Raw genomic sequence first — 12,605 nt, forward strand, 5'->3', positions numbered from 1 at the left:
CACATTTATAGTGACCTAATTGTTCCTCAGAGTTTACAGTATACTCCAACTTTTTATAGGTCAGCATCTCTCCTATCGTTTTGCCTCTTCTAAAGGCACAGATGGGATGTTCCCCAAAACAAGCATGAATCTGTAAAATTTTCCAATTATTATGTATGCTTTCTGTAATACGAGAGCTTAAGGTTGAGTAAGGAATTACCATCACTAATTTATCTAGCTCTGATGAGCTATTATATTGTAATAGTAATTCTCGATGTGAGTATTTAGCTCTCAAATATGCTGTTTTAACAATTGCTTTAGGGTAACCTCTCTCTTGAAAGCGTGCAGCCATTTTTGATGCTTGCATCTCAAACATCATATCTTCTGAACATATTCTCCTTGCTCTTAACAGCTGACTCACTGGTAAGCTTTTTTTCAAATGATACGGGTGGAAGCTGGTAAAATGTAACAGAGTATTTCGTGTCATAGGTTTTTGATATAGATTAGTATGAAGATGGCCATCTTTCTTATATATCCAGACATCCAAAAACTCAATACCAGTCATATGATATTTAACTGTAAATTTCAAATTCTGTTGATACGAATTAAGCTTAGTCATAAATAGCTCCAACATTTGTAAAGATCCATTCCAAGTGAAGAAGATGTCGTCCAAAAAACGTTTCCATAAAGGAATGTTTTGATATTCTTCTAAGTTATATACAAATTGTTCTTCAAACTTGGATAAATAAAAAGTGGCAATAGAAGGGGCTAATGATGCCCCCATCGCCACTCCTTGAATTTGTTCAAAAAATTGCTGTTGAAAAAAGAAATAATTTCTCTCTATCACCAACTGAGCAAGTTGCATCAAAAAATTCTTAGAAATTCGCTGGGGAGAAGGATTCCTATGGGCATCTCTAGCGTTTAGTGCATGCTAAATATGCTACCATGCCTTTGTAAAAGACCCTCTAAGCTTTATTTGTACCTGAGGCAATGGAGGGTTAAATGATTTGGCAAAACCCTGAAGGAGTAGTAGTGGGATTTGAACCCCAGCTTGTGTAGTTCTCAGCTCATTGTGTTAACCATTAGGCTATTACAGTTTATGGGCCCCTAAGTACATTTGAAATGCTAGAGTGTATCAGACCAAAGGTCCTCTGATCCTGGAATATTGTCTGCAACTGTGGCCAATCTGGGTCACTTGGAAGAAGTACTGAACAGATCCTAAATTCCTTTAATTCAGAATTTCCTGTCAGTCTGGAGGCATTGTTAGCGAGCTGCTCATCATGTATAGCTAATTACACCAGTACTAAAGGATTGAAATCTAGCACTATAGCTGTTTTCCTAAAATGTAAAGTCAAATTTGATGAAAATACAGATGCCTAAGTCAAAGTGAAAACATAGGTAAAAGTGAAACATTTGTTAGAATGGAAATATAAAAATTGCCTCATCATTTTAAAATTAGAAAATAAAATCTAGAGCAAAATGATTATCCATAGCTTAAAAAATTGTGTAAGCATTGCTTTGAAGACCAACCCAGACACTCCCCCCCTCCACCAAAAAAAAATCCCTGCTCCAGTTAAAACAACTTTTGTCCCATGGTTGAAACTTGGTCTTGTAAAAATCTGTGCTGAGGTTTGCTGTTTTTAGATTATAGCACTGTGCTGCCATCTGTTGGAAAAAAGAGATAACTTCCTCAGTTTCCTTTAAAATAAATCTCAACAACATGTTTCACTGTCACTGGCTTTTGAGAATTAGCCTCTTAGCAGCTCAATGAAGACAAAGTGCAGTTAGACCAGGTTTAAATAGTACAGAATAGTGTAGATCTTAGGCTATATTGTGACCATACTCTTGTACTTACAGATTTACTTTAACGCATGCTTGGTGAAACTATGGAGAAATAGAGACCCAATCTTATGGATCCTGAGTTATAACACCATAACAGGACACGTGGAGGGGCATAATCGAAAGGGATGCCCAAGTTTTGCTGAGGACGTCCTCGCAAAACGTCCCGAGGGAGGGGCAGGGAAACCCATATTATCGAAAAAAGATGGATGTCCATATTTCGTTTCGATAATATGGTCGGGGATGCCCAAATCCTGAAATTTAGGTCGTCCTTAGAGGTTATCGTCCCTAGACTTGGTCATTTCTGATTTTCAGCGATAATGGAAACCAAGGACGCCCATCTCAGAAACGACCAAATGCAAGCTCTTTGGTTGTGGGAGGAGCCAGCATTCGTAGTGCACTGGTCCCCCTGACATGCCAGGACACCCTAGGGGGCACTGCAGTGGACTTCATAAATTGCTCCCAGGAACATAGCTCCCTTACCTTGTGTGCTGAGCCCCCCAACCCCCCCAAAACCCACTACCCACAACTGTACACCACTACCATAGCCCTTATGGGTGAAGGGGGGCACCTAGATGTGGGTACAGTGGGTTTGTGGTGGGTTTTGGAGGGCTCACATTTATCACAACAAGTGCAACAGGTAGGGGGGGGGGGCGGATGGGTCTGGTTCTGCCTGCCTGAAGTGCACTGCACCCACTAAACTGCTCCAGGGACCTGCATACTGCTGTGATGGACCTGAGTATGACATTTGAGGCTGGCACAAAATATTTTTAAAGATTTTTTAGGGTGGGAGGGGGTTAGTGACCACTGGGGGAGTAAGGGGAGGTGATCCCCGATTCTCTCTGGTGGTTTCCTGGTCAGTTCGGGCACCTTTTTGTGCCTTGGTCGTAAGAAAAACACAACCAGGTAAAGTCGTCCAAGTGCTCATCAGGGACGCCCTTTTTTTTCCATTATGTGTCAAGGACGTCCATGTGTTAGGCACGCCCAAGTCCCGCCTTCACTACACCTCCGACGCCCCCAAGAACTTTGGCTGTCCCTTTGATGGAAAGCAGTTGGAGACGTCCAAAAATCAGCTTTCGATTAAACCGATTTGGACGACCCTGTGAGGACACCCATCTTCCGATTTGTGTCGAAAGATGGGCGTCCTTCTCTTTCGAAAATAAACCTGATTGTATTTCTGTATGACAGTTGAGGGACTGAACCATAGCTGAAGTTAAAAAAAATGTGTACTTACTATTGAGTATATGCTTTTGCAAAACTTTTATTCTGGTTGTATTTGATTGAATCCCCTAGAGAAAGAAAGGACTTGTTGCATATATATTTATTCTAAGAGCTCTATCAGGCATCCTATATTGTTTATCTTTGGTACACATTGGCTTTGTATCACTAATGCTTTCTTTCCATTCTATGGAAGTACTGCTTAGTACATCCAGCCCATTACCTTTCTTTGCCCTATTTATGACCATCTCTGAGAAAACATTACTAAAATCACCAGAAACAAAAAATAAGGTTTTACTGAATTCTATTAGTACAGACCATTTGCGTTCATACTTTTCATAGACATCTTTCCCATTTTTGTTAGGGTAGTAATAAACCAAAAATCCCTATACAACTGATGGGGGGCATAGGAGTCCCAGATTTAGATAAATATAATTTAGCTTGTCCAGCTCATCATCTCAGAGGTTGGATTTTGGACATGGAAGAGTATACCCCCGTGCAGGTAGAACAGGAGCCATTTACACCAAGGCATTTTCTATCTTTATTGCAGGCACCCCATACTATGCTCCCCTCTAGGTTGCAAGATAATTTTATTAATTCCTATTCTGAAGTTGTCCCAAGAAATAACAAGGCAAACGATCTGCAAACTCCAAGATGGAAAACAGAAAAGCAGATCAGTAGTAGATATAAATAAATTTATTGATGATGTAAGAAAATTGCCCGACATAGGCCGTGTTTCGCCCAGAAGGGTTGTGTCAGGGGCTATTAAATGGATTGTAATGTAAGATGCTTATGAAAAAGTTGTCATGTATTCCATTATATGTTTAGAATATTCTTTTGAGTTACTTGATCAATCTTACCAAAATTGTGAAAAAACCAGCATGGGTCGTATTTCTACAATTGAGGAACAACCTTAGCTGGGCAGACTTATACGGTCTGTGCCAGAGCCGGTGGTGGGAAGCAGGACTGGTGTTTGGGAGGCGGGGATACTGCTGGGCAGACTTATACGGTCTGTGCCAGAGCCGGTGGTTGGGAGGCGGGGCTGGTGGTTGGGAGGCGGGGATAGTGCTGGGCAGACTTATACGGTCTGTGCCCTGAAGAGCACAGGTACAAATCAAAGTAGGGTATACACAAAAAGTAGCACATATGAGTTATCTTGTTGGGCAGACTGGATGGACTGTGCAGGTCTTTTTCTGCCGTCATCTACTATGTTACTATGTTACACGGCACGCCTATGCCATACCATAACTCTGTCCCGATCTACTACTGATCTGCTTTTCTGTTTTCCATATTCTGAAGTTGTGGCACGAACTTACGAGATGCTGAAATGTGTCCCCCGGGTGTTTTGGGTCTACTCTCAATTTGTGGCAATGTGGAATTCTTGCCTGGGATTGAGAATGGGACCTTTTGGCGTTGGGTGGGGATTTGGCTTAGGCATCTGGACGATGTCCTCAGATCAGATGGCTCTGTATTACCTTTGCAATTGTTGGGGGGAGGCTCTTTAACCCAGTTGGCGGAATGTTTTGCTTATCATCAGTTATGCCATTATGTTTCTGCTTTGGACAGTATAGCACTCTCTGGCAATCATAATGCTTGTTTGACTTCTCTTTTGGCTTTGCAGGATAGGGACAGTTTGTCTGTTTTGTTGCTTCATAAGGCCATTTGGACATTTTTTTTCATCCTAGAAACACTTCTGCTTTAGTGGCTAAATGGGAGATAGATTTTGCAGAGGCCTCTGAACTTTGTTGATTTTGGTAGGTTGGTTGCTAGGATCCCTGCTTTGGTTGTTGCGACGGACCTGTGCAAATGTCAATTTCAGGTACTTTTTAGGGCTTTTATCTTTCAAACACAACTCTTCAATATGGGCGCCATTGACACCCCCTTTGTTATAAATGTAACCAACAACCTAATCCCTTTTTTCATGCCTCTTGGGCATGTCTCAAAATTATTCATTTATTAGGATTTATTTAACGCCTTTTTGAAGGAATTCACTCAAGGCAGTATACAGTAAAAATAGATCAAACATGAGCAATAGGCAATTACAGCAATAAAAATATTCAAATAACAATACAAAGTATGGCAAAGTATACTACTTACAATGCCAACACAATACGGAATAGAACATTATAATCGATAGCGAACAGTAAGGCAAAGCCTAGCCTCTCAATTGGTAACCCAACGTCAATCTTTGTGATTCCTCTTTATAGCATCCATTGGAAAGGAAGGGGGGGAGGGTAGGTAAAAGGGTTGCATTTAAAAGTTGAATTTTTATTTATTTATTTATTTTTCAATTTGTTTATTGAGTTTCAAATATACATAACAATATTACATTGCCCCTAAACATCTTAATCTTATCAAGAAACTCATCTACCACTACCTAAAACACAAGTAAACTGGCTAAATGAAAGCATTACTTACACTACTATAGTTCATTCCATGTCTTGCCATGGGTTACTTGCATCTTGGCCGTTTGTTGTCATTCCTGCTAACTTAGAAACCCCCCTCCCTATCCCCTCCCCCCTCCCACTCCTACATCTACCCCTGCCCACCCCCGCCCAGGGAAAGTCTCTCAGAGAATTCACTTCTCATGTCCAAATGTCCAGTTTACATATTCAAGATGCGCCCTCTGCCCCCTGAGGGGATGGTCTGCCAAAATGGCGTCCAGATCTTATGGAAGTCTTTCTCCGTAAATTTCCGGTCCCCTTCACCGTCTGCCATTTTCTTTTCGAATCTCATGTATTCTATCATCATGCAACGCCACTGCTGCAATGTTGGCACTTTATTTGTAATCCATTCAGTGAGAATCAACTTTTCCCCTACCAGTGTAGCCCTATGAGTAAAGCTTTTGAAGCCCCTAGGGACAGGACACACTAATATCGGCCGCCCGAACGTCTGGGGACCGTTCTTCCAAGTTGCTCTAACCCAGGGGTAGCTTCAAGAAGGGGGCCCAAAGCGCATGCACTCTCTTATTTTCAAAGAGCCCTTAACCTTATTGACACATGGCGTTGTTTACACCCAGGGGAACGCGATTACACCCATCTGTCTAGGGCCCATGGAACGTATTCCAGAATAGATTATATCTTTATTACCCAACCGGCCTTCCCCTGGGTTCTAGCTTCTAAGATTGGACCGGAGGAGATAACAGACCATTTGTTGGTTTGGATTGACGTGGAGGTACCAAATTTTTACCAACAAGCCCATAGTTGGCGATTCCCAGGCTATCTCTCACAAAATAGCGAATTCCGAGAATTTCTTAGACAAAAGTGGGAAGATTACCTTCAAAATAATAGAGAGCACTTGGGTCAACCTGAATTGCTGTGGAGCGCTGCCAAGGCAGTTATAAGAGGTGAGATAATCGCTTACGTACATGCCAAAAACAAAAAACAGACAATAGCCATAGTGAGACTGGAGCAAGATTTACGAAAAGCAAAGGCCCAACATATTAGGCAGCTGACTGCAGAGACAAGAGAGCAGTTGAAAGCTATTCAAGTAACGCTTAACGCGTTAATACATGAGAGAGGGCAAAAATACCTAGCCTCCCAGCAATATAAATTCCGCAGGTATGGAAACAGGTCAGGAAAGATGCTAGCGCAATTATTCACTGCATGGGGCCCCCGTCGTCCAATATTGACACTCAGAGACGAGCAAGGGCATATTCAAAATAAGAGTGAAGAAATAGCTCGGATCCTCACCAGATTCTTTGCTTCTTTATTCAAAGCAGGTAGAGACCCAGATGAAGAGCAGGTTAAAAAATTCCTGGATGAGATAGGGATGCCAAAATTGACCGAGGGGGAACAAGAGGAATTGGAGGCACCCTTAGAGGCCAAAGAAATACAGGAGGTAATAAAATCACTGCCCATGGGATCCGCGCCCGGACCAGATGGGTTCCCTGCAGAATTTTACAGGGCTCTGCCCACCTCCTTCATCTCAGTGATCAGTGCTTTCTATGAACATGTGATCGATAATGGCCGGTTCCCAAAACATGGATAGAAAGAAATCAGAAGCTGATTACAAGCAAAGTGAACTATAATGTGAAACCTGACTTCTCAGGTACAATACCCAACCACCATACAACAGTTTATGAATCTAGTACTTTAAACTGTGCTTGATATACAGTATGAAGCCAGGGAACTTCTGACTACTGGATTAATACTCTCATGCCTTCGGAGATCACATACTACATCAGTGCTGCATTTTGGGTAATTTGAAGCTGTCTGAAGTTTTTCCTAGATGTGCCAAAATATAATAATCTACCCTTGTAACACTATAGCATGAACCACACCTGGAAATAAGGCTGAATTTGCCACAGTATATACAGCTTGTATTTGTATCACCTTCTCTATATGAACCTCAAAATCAAAGGAGGAACGAAGCAACACACCAAGGCTACAAACTTGAATCTTCAAAGGAATAACAAATTCATCCATATTAATTATATAGTTATGTGGAGGGGCATAATCGAACGGTGTGCCCAAGTTTTCATGACAGCGTCCTCGCAGGGCGGCCCCGCGAAGGGGCGGGGAAACCCGTATTATCGAAACGAGATGGGCGTCCATCTTTCGTTTCGATAATACGGTCAGGGATGCCCAAATCTGAACATTCAGGTCGACCTTAGAGATGGTCAAACTAAATGTTGAGATGATCGACCTTAGAGATGGTCGTCCCCGGTTTTCGGCCATAATGGAAACCGAGGACGCCCATCTCAAAAATGACCAAATCCAAGCCCTTTGGTCGTGGGAGGAGCCAGAAATCGTAGTGCACTGGTCCCCCTGACATGCCAGGACACCAATCGGGCACCCTAGGGGGCACTGCAGTGGACTTCACAAATTGCTCCCAGGTGCATAGCTCCCTTACTTTGGGTGCTGAGCCCCCCAAAACCCACCCAAACCCCACTCCCCACAACCGTACACCACTACCATAGTGCTAAGGGGTGAATGGGGGCACCTACATGTGGGTACAGTGGGTTTCGGGTGGGTTTTGGAGGGCTCACATTTACCACCACAAATGTAACAGGTAGGGGGGATGGGCCTGGGTCCACCTTCCTGAAGTGCACTGCACCCACTAAAACTGCTCCAGGGACCAGCATACTGCTGTCATGGAGCTGGGTATGACATTTGAGGCTGGCAAAAAACATTTTTAAATTTTTTTTAGAGTGGGAGGGGGTTGGTGACCACTGGGGGAGTAAGGGGAGGTCATTCCCGGTTCCCTCTGGTGGTCATCTGGTCAGTTCGGGCACTGTTTTGAGGCTTGGTCGCAAGAAAAAATGGGCCAAGTAAAGTCAGCCAACTGCTCGTCAGGGACGCCCTTCTTTTTTCCATTATCGGTCGAGGATGCCCATCTCTTAATTATACCCCAGTCCAGCTTTCGCTACAGTGCCGACATGCCCCCGTGAACTTTGGTCGTCCCCACAACGGACAAAATCGGCTTTCGATTATGCTGATTTGGGCAGCCCTGAGAGAAGGACGCTCATCTCCCGATTTGTGTCGGAAGATGGGCGCCCTTCTCTTTCAAAAATAAGCCTGACAGTGGCCCATTGAAAACAAATAGGAGAAAATATTTTGTCATTCAATGTTTAGTTAAGCTGTGGAACTCACTGCCAGAGCAAGTGGTAAAAGCAGTTAATGTAGGATTGGATAAATTCCTGGAGGAAAAGTCCATAAACTGTTATTAAGCCACTTCTCCGGGGGGGGGGGGGGGGGGGGGGGGGGTAAGCAGCATGGAGTCTTGCTACTTTTTTCAGACTCTACCAGGTACTTGTAACCTGAATTGGCCATTGCTGGAAACAGGATACTGAGCTAGATGGACCTTTAGTCTGACCCCAGTGGAGCAACTCTTATGTTCTTAATATCATCACTTGCTCCCAATTTCCTACTCATCCACAGGATTTCCAGTTTATTAAGATTCAAACTCATCTTATTACACCTCAACCCAGACACCTCAACCTGCAAATGCTGGTTCATGCAATTGACAAAAGAAGCTTTCTCAAAATATAAAAGCGTATAGGGGATGATTTTATAACAAGACACCTAGGTTAATAGGGTGTGAAACCACCTATTTTATACAGACATGTGGAAAAGCATTATAGAAAGGACATCCAACTCAGAATATGGGCACCTAAGTCAGTACACCACATCAGGATGTTCATCTCACATGTTTCATACAACAGGGTCTAAAATACATATAAGATGGACGTCCATGTACTGGAAACATCCAGCTTGAACATCCATTTTACAAACTGAAATGTCCAAATTATAAACGGAGAAAAACAAGGGACATTGATATCTGTATGACATCGTAGGAATGTCCATCTTATAAAATGTATATCTCTTGCCTTAAAGGAAGTGAAGGCTCAAATATTGCAAAATCTCAAAAACATTACAGCCGCATAATGATTCAAAAAAAACATGTACTGTTCAAAATAGACTAATTATGATAATTGATATGAATATTTTTTCATGCTAAGTATTGGGTCTAAATAACAACATCTATCTTTTTAGTCATGGATGTCCCTTCCTGCTTCTGTGATCAGAATTGAACATCCATATTTTGGACCCTCCCTAGTGCCACCCAAACACGCCCAGATCACGCCCCCTTGTCATAGGGACGTACTGCAGTGCTAGACGTCCATATCCTGGTTTTAAATAATTGAGATTTGGATGTCCATGCAATATTGATGTCTAAATGGCAGCTTTCAGATATCCAAAACAAGAACAGAGCTTCTAAAACACCCACCATAGATGCTTATGTCTTTATAAAATACTAGTACAACTCATGGAAAGCATGGACATTACACCTGCACAAGGGCAGATATAAATGTACATGCATATTTTATAAAATATATACATATATTGTGTCTCCACCCATGCTTTGTCCAAACTCAGCCCCAGAGCATGCAGAAAGTACAAGTAGGTGCTGGCTTCTACTGTGCATCCTTTAGGCATGGCCTAATTTTATGAATCCATTTAGATGTGTACATCAGAATTTTAAAAATTACCATAAGATCATAAGCGTTGCTATACTGGGGCCCAAAGGTCCATCAAACCCAGTATTCCCTTTCCAGCAGTGGCCAATCCAGGTCATAACTACCTGGCAAGATATCCCAGAATAGTAAAACAGAGTTTGTGCTGCTTATCCTTGAAATAAGCAGTGGATTTTCACAAGTCCATCTTAATAACAGAAAAATATCCAAAACCTTTTAAAACCCTGCTAAGCTAATTGCTTTTACCACATTCTCTGGCAACAAATTCCAGAGTTTAATTACAAATTGAGTGAAAAAAATATTTTCTCTGGTTTGTTGTAAATTTATTATTTAGTAGCTTCATTGTGTGCCCCCTAGCCCTTGTATTTTTGGAAAGAGTAAACATGCAATTCACGTCTACCTTTTCCACCCCACTCAGTATTTTATAGACCTCTATCATATCTCCCCTCAGCTGTCTCTTCTTCAAGCTGAAAAGCCCTAGCCACTTTAGCCTTTCCTCATAGGAAGTCATTTTCGCTGCCCTTCTTTGTACTTTTTAAAAATTCCATTATATCTTTTTTGAGATGCGGTGACCAGAACTGCACGCAGTATTTGAGACGTGGTCACACCATGGAGTGATACAATGGCATTATAACATCCTCATTTTTATTTTCCATTCCTTTCCTAATAATTCCTAACATTTAATTTGCTTTCTTAGCTGTCGCTGCACACTGAGCAGAAGGTTTCAATGTATCATCAACGATGACACCTAGATCCCTTTCCTGGTTGGCGACCTCTAAAGTGGAACCTTGCATTATGTAGCTATAGTTCGGGTTCCTTTTTCCCACATGCATCATTTTACACTTGCTCACATTAAACATCATCTGCCATTTGAATGCCCAGTCTCCCAGTCTTGTAAGGTCCTCTTGTAATTTTTCACAATCCTCTTGTGATTTAACAACTTTGAATAACTTTGTGTCGTCAGCAAAAATAATTACCTCACTGGTTATTCCCATCTCTAGATCTTTTATAAATATGTTAAAAAGCAGTGGTCCCAGCACAGACCCCTTGGAAACCCCACTATCTACCCATCTCCATTGAGAATACTGACCATTTAACCCTATTCTCTCTTTTCTATCTTTTATCCAGTTTTTAATCCACAATAGTACACTACCTCCTATCTCATGACTCTCCAATTTCCTCTGGAGTCTTTCATGAAGTACTTTGTCAAATGCCTTTTGAAAATCCAGATACACAATATCGACCGGCTCACCTTTATTCACATGTTTGTTCACCCCTTCAAAGAAATGTAGTAGATTGGTGAGGCAAGATTTCCCTTGACTAAATTCATGTTGGCTTTTTCTCATTAATCCATATAATAATATACCAAAGAGCCACGTGGAAGGGCATTTTTAATATGCCGTCCAAATGGCGAAAAAATCATTGATTAGAAAACATTTTAAAAAACCAAGTCCATAATGGAAGAAGTAAGCAAATATTTTCCGATATTTGAAAAGACACCATAAAACATTTAATAAAAACACAGATCATAAACGTCATAGATGTTTTGCAAAAAACGTCTCCGCCAATCAGAAATATACTACACAAAATGTGCAACAGCAGTACTGGTCCCCCACATCGAGAAGATGTCTGTGGGAACGGCAGGATGTTCCTTCCCTCCACGTGCAAAATGTGCATATATACCTCTGCATGTTGAAGAACATTCCCCAGTGTGCACAGCAATGTCTCTGCACAGGGAGCCAAAATTTTCTGGTACTCCTGTCAGTGGCATTCCTAGGGGGGCTGACACCCGGGGCGGATCGCCGATGCGCCCTGCCCCCCGGGTGCAGCGTCCTCCCCCGGCGAAAGGACACCCCCCACCCCGGGTGCACGCCGCTGGGGGGGTGGTGCCGCGCGCCGGTCAGCTTCGTTCGTTTCCATGCTCCCTCTGCCCCGGAACAGGTTACTTCCTGTTCTGGGGCAGAGGGAGCATGGAAATGAACGAAGCTGATGGCGCGCGGCACCCCCCAGCGGCGTGCACCCGGGGTGGACCGCCCCCACTGCCCCCCCCTTGGTACGCCACTGCCTCCTGTGCCTCAGGAACAAGAGAGAACTTTTCAAGCACCACCACCACCAGCCACCACACAGCATCTCCATGAGGGCATGGATATCCATGAGGAGCAGCCTGGAAAGGTGAGTGTGAAGCAGTGTCCCCCAGGATCACATCACCACTCATGTGCCAGCATCATACATAGAGAGGGTCAGATACAGTGAGTTCCTTTTCTTGTTGCAATACATTTTGTTGAGTTTTCATTATAAAGAATAACAAACCATTGCAGAAATCAGAATATCCAGAATATCCAATAACAAGTAATTAGGGGGCCACCTCCACTAACCATTAAATTCTGAAATGAGGGGGTGAACATACCTGGATCCCCTCCCCCCCACCCCAGCATGCTGCCTCATGTCTATATACTGATGGGAACATTGGCAGCAGCTCACAAAAGTACAAGCAGCTACCTTTTTTACACCTCTGCCCATCCCCACCTCCCAGCAACAGTTCACATGTTCCACAGAAAGGCCACCATGCTATCCTCTGTCCTCATGGCCA

This window comes from Microcaecilia unicolor, chromosome 4, assembly GCF_901765095.1.
Source record: "Microcaecilia unicolor chromosome 4, aMicUni1.1, whole genome shotgun sequence".
Lineage (NCBI taxonomy): Eukaryota > Metazoa > Chordata > Amphibia > Gymnophiona > Siphonopidae > Microcaecilia > Microcaecilia unicolor.